General features: G+C 43.3%; 1 long non-coding RNA gene across 1 annotated transcript; it reads left to right on the top strand.

The window, feature by feature from the left end:
- LOC140579121 (uncharacterized) lies at positions 1-1,639 on the top strand. Its single transcript, XR_011983318.1, has 2 exons — positions 1-282; positions 1,141-1,639. It is a non-coding gene; the product is annotated as an uncharacterized lncRNA (long non-coding RNA).
- The last annotated feature ends 3,573 nt before the right edge of the window (positions 1,640-5,212 follow it).

The following is a 5,212-nucleotide window of genomic DNA, read 5'->3' as shown; positions in this document are numbered from 1 at the left end:
GATCGCAGCCGAAAGTTGCCGACGACCTGCATAGGATCGTATTGTCTGTTATGGTACGAATGGGCATCCGTGACAACAGCTTGATTACTTTTGAATCACGTGTGCTTCTTTTCTCAAACTTCTTTCCAGCGCTTTAACGAGTGACTGTGTTTTTAAGTCTTCTAAAAAATGGAGAAAAACGAAATTACAGTCAAGATCAAAATTAAAATTAATATCAAAATAAAAATAAAGAAGGAAACAGAAAGGATAGATACGACGCGGAGGAAGTGTTACATGCCGAAGGTAAAGCCCTAGATTAAGAGACTATTAGAACACTTCGAGTTAGAATATAACATGTGTTATGCAGAAAAAGGCATCCCTGCCGTAGAATGCATGCCGGTGTTCTGACGAGTTGAGCTTTTTGGGGGGTAGGGTTTTAGGGGTTTTTGGGGGTTAGTGTAAGGGTTAGGGCTATCGATTAGCAAAAAGTGTTACAACCATACCCGGTCTCCCCTACGCATTCCCCGTAGACGCGGGGAAGTTTCTCAAACTTCTTTCCAGCGCTTTAACGAGTGACTGTGTTTTTAAGTCTTCTATAAAATGGAGAGAAACGAAATTAAAGTAATCAAGATCAAAATTGTAATTATTATCAAAATAAAAATAACAAGTAAGGAAACGGAAAGGATACATAAGACGCGGAGGAAGTGTTACATGCCGAAGGTAAAGCCCTAGATTAAGAGACTATTAGAACACTTGAATTAGAGTATAACATGCGTTATGAGGAAAAATGCATCCCTGCCGCAGAATGCATGCCGGTGTTCCGACGAGTTGAGCTTTTAGGGTTTTTTGGGGGGTTAGGGTTTTACGGGTTTTTTGGGGATTAGGGTAAGGGATAGGGCTATCAATTAGCACTACGGTAGCCTAACTCGACAAAGTAGCTCAACTCGTTTCAGATCAGTGACCAATCTGTCCGTGCAATATGGCGTGCTAAGGGAGGGTGCTGGATGAAATCGTATATGCTGCCGCTTAGGAGGTGGGGGGGCGGTGTTTCGCATACACCACAGTGTGAATTAGGACTGTTGCTGGTTTGCTTGTGGATATACCTTTAATACCCACAGAGGTTCAATACAATATCAATAACCTCTCCTTGTCTTAAAACAGAATACTGCTGGACTAATAGGCTATGGCCGGGGACGGCGAAGCACGGACTTCCATGGCTCCAGTGACCGGCGACCTGAGATGGGCCAGGGGCAGCCTCAGCAATCCGCCAGGAGTAATAGATTAATAATGGGCTATGGACGGGGACGGCGTATTAATAGAGATGTCGTGTAAGTGTTGGTAGGTAAGTTAGATAAGCTAAGGTAGGTAAGTTAGATAAGCTAAGGTAGGTAAGTTAGATAAGTTGACTTTCCCTGCCGGCCCCTGGAGGATGGGCTCCCCCTTTGAGTCTGGTCCCTCCCAAGGTTTCTTCCTAATAGGGAGTTTTTCCTTGCCACTGTCGCCTATGGCTTACTCACTGGGGGCTTTGGGTGGGGATGCTGTAAAGCGTTTTGAGACGGTGTAATGTGATATCGTGCTATACAATAATAAATGTGTTTGTAGATATGCTAGGATAAGATATGCTAGGATGTGAGCTTTACAATAAAACATATATTCAATATTTGTGTCTTTGTCGTCTCTTTTGTGCTGTGTCTGTCTTGGTTTGACAATCTTGCATCGTTAATTTATGTTTGGCACTCTCTCCTAAACGTCAATAAGCAGAGACAGAGGAATGGGAGGAAGGAACGGTTAAGTAAAAAAACAACCAAAAAAAAGTATCAAAATAAGTGTTGCCTTATTTTAATTTCAGCTTTACTACCACCTATGAGTTAATAGCTGCCAGTGTTTGTGTTAAAAGTGTGTAAATAAGTTTAACTCCGGTATATTACTGGAAAACGTGCCGGCTTCTGCCTGCTGTCATTCGGCTAACGTATAGGCGACTCTTCTGGTAAGTGTCAGGTAAAGTTGTCATTTAAAGTAATGCTAACGTGCATTGCCAGTTAGTAATTGTTTTACTGTGTCACGTTACGTCCTTTATAGTTGTAGTACAGTGCATTCTGAATCCATGCTAACTAGCTAGCTAGCTAATGTGAACATGAAGCAGTACTGCCTTCCAGCTTGAGGATTCCCACCCCGGTCCGCGGCCAGTTTTCTGCTGGGGCTTTGGCGGAGGGGTTGGTTCCAAATGCAAACGATTCCTTCATGTTCGTGTGTTGTGTTCAGAAATAAAAATAAAAGATAACTATCAAATTCAATGTTCATGTCCTATTATATAAGATAAGACTGTAAAATAACTTGACACGCATATGGATGCCATGCAGTCAGAGCATGATCAAGACAGGGTGTGAGTGGAAAAAACACAAATGTAACAGTATTTGAGGGAAGAGTGGGAAAGAGGGATATGTATGGAGAAGGAGGTTCCTCGGAGCTCCAAGATGTGAAAAATCTGGAATATAGCTATATAACATAGTTTTTGATAACCCCAGCATTTGTTTTTTAGGCAAGAATGGCAAGCAGATCAGAATTGGCCAGATTTGATGCTGCAGCTTTTATTGAAAGACAAAACAAAATTGAAAAGTGCCCAAGTTTGAATGACTGTGTTTATTTCAGTTATTTCATACTGAGCTCAAAGATTGATTTCATCATACAAATACAACACACATAATGTTTACTTGAAATTACTGAAAAGTAAGTGATAGCAGAATCAGAGGGTCAATAACTTTTAATGTGGATTGTGCTCGGGATAGAAGCTACAGAAGAAAAGTGTAGATTTTCATTTTACAAAGTATGCAAATTAATTGTAATAATATTAGATGACATTAATTGCAAGACTAATAGTACTTTGAGAAGAAATGATTTGCCATTATTATTCTGCCATTATCATTGCTCCTTTCAGTAAATTATTCTTGATGCCCCCAGTCGGTAGCCCGTGTATGTAAATATGTGGGTAGGATGATGGTTAAAACCCCCCGATTCATGTGCAGCATTTGATCACAGGTGATCGCATTCATGCTGGGAAGAGTCATCCCATCTTAGTAGAGTCGCTGCTGAAGCTGTGTGAGAGCTTATTCTCCAGGTCTGACTAGTTTTCGTGTGGCACCCCACACTTCTGTCACAGTAGATAGTCCTGCCTGCCCTGCAGCTTAATCAATGAAGCGGCTCTTTCCTTACATCTAATTAATGTAGCAGCTGTTTACTTGCATCTATCACTGAAGCAGCTGCTTCCTTCCATTTGACCTACTATAGTAATTTATATATAGTGTTTCCTTTGCTTTTGTCAGTCTCTGCCATAATTCCCAAGTTTCTTTTGCAGTTTTTCCTGATATCTCTGCCACAGCTTCAGCTGCATTTTTTGCAGCCTCTCCTACACTGTCTGCTCTGGCTGCAACTTTGGTTCCTTCAACCCCCCTCCTATAGCTCCTGCTGCAGCCAAACCCCCCGCAGCTACACCCACTATTCCTACTACTGCTCCTACACCTAATGCCCCAACGGCCCCAGCTTCTGCAGCTGCTGCTCCCGCTGCCCCTAATGCCCCAGCTCACTCTCTCTCTTGCTCGTCTCCTGATCTCTGACTCTTCGGCTTTCTCTCCTCTCTCTTCCATCTCTTCTTTTTCACCTCCATTTCTATAGCGTCTGCTATTACCTGGAGTGATTTATTTGTGTAATGACAGGGAATCCTTATTCCCTGGCCTGCTATGTAGCTCAGTGGCTTGCATGAGCAGCTTAAAAGTTGACACCCTTCCAGTCATGGAACAAGGCTGGCCTTTGGTCTGTCTCACCTGTTTGTTTTATGGTTTTATTTTATCCTTAGCTTTTGGTCTATCCTGCTTGTGTTTTGTGTTTTCTGTGATAGCATGCATGACGTGGCACAGGCAAGGAAGAGAGTAGTATAAAGTCCAAATTCCTAGCATTTTGGTTTTGTTTTTTTGTCAGGTGAAAGTCTGTATGACCAGATATGTGTGTGACAAACTTGGTGTGGTTTAATGTACCAAAATAGCGACATTAAGCTTTTTCACATTAAGCGTTTTAGAATGTCTCCAAATAAGATGACGGAACAAAAAGTGGAAACGCTGCTGCTTTGAAAAAGTCTGCTGCCTTGAAAAATTAAAAAATTACGGTACGTAAGATGTGCAGAAGGCACGTGCATGTGAACAGGAACCTTCATTCCCAATAACGTGTGAAACGGCACCCCTGAAGTCACGCATTACAACGGTCACAAAATATGGCGCAACACCAGCAAGGAGCTACCCAGCTCCGCCTGAACCCTTTGGGAAATGCCAGACGGCGTTTTGGCCAGAGCGCACCGCGTGCATTCTTTGTTGCTCTCGCGATTTTCGTTCTGCTTCATATAAGTATCTGCTGCTCAACGGTCGCCCATCTTCTCGGCACGAGCGGGGCGACGCTGCTATGTCCCCTGCTGGCCGAGACAAGCCAAGAAATATGAGCGCAGGACCAGTGTCACCGTCGGAGCGGTATCACCACGATCCCGCGTAAAATGTCAGCGCAGATAACGTGAGAATCCTCATCACTACAGCTTAATATACGTAAATATACGTGGGGTCCTTATTCAGTGCCAGTGTATTTGGTGCCAGTCAATCATTGTCAAGAAGATACACACACTGGCCACACAGTTGCAGCACATTTGTCTGCTGTACCCTCATGCAAATCCATCCATCCATCCAAATCTCCCATCCCATCACATTCCATAGGTGCTCTATTGAAATCTAGTGACTGGAGGCCATTTGAGTACAGTGAACTTATTTTCATGTTCAAGAAACCAGTCTGAGATGATATGAGCTCTGTGACATGGCACGTTACCCTGCTGCAGTAGCTATTAGAAGCTGGGTACACTGTGGTCATAAAGGGATGGACATGGTCAGCAACAATACTCAGGTAGGCTGTGGCATTTAAACATTGCTCAGTTGGCACTAAGGGCCCCAAAGTGTGCGAATAAAATACTCTCCACACCATTATACCACAACCAATCTGAATTGTTGATACAAGGCAAGATGCATCAATGGTTTTATTTTGCTTACACCAAATTCTGACCCTACCATCTGGATGTTGCCGCAGTGAATTGAGACTCATCTGACCAGGCAACCTCTTTCCAGTCTTCCATTGTCTAATTTCGGTGAGCCCGTGCCCGCTGTAGCCTGAGTTTCCTGTTTGTAGCTGACAGGAGTGGCACCTGGTG

Source organism: Paramormyrops kingsleyae, chromosome 17, assembly GCF_048594095.1.
Source record: "Paramormyrops kingsleyae isolate MSU_618 chromosome 17, PKINGS_0.4, whole genome shotgun sequence".
Classification (NCBI taxonomy): Eukaryota; Metazoa; Chordata; class Actinopteri; order Osteoglossiformes; family Mormyridae; genus Paramormyrops; species Paramormyrops kingsleyae.
The sequence above is the reverse complement of the archived record's forward strand: the minus strand, read 5'-3'. Positions and strand labels throughout refer to the sequence as shown.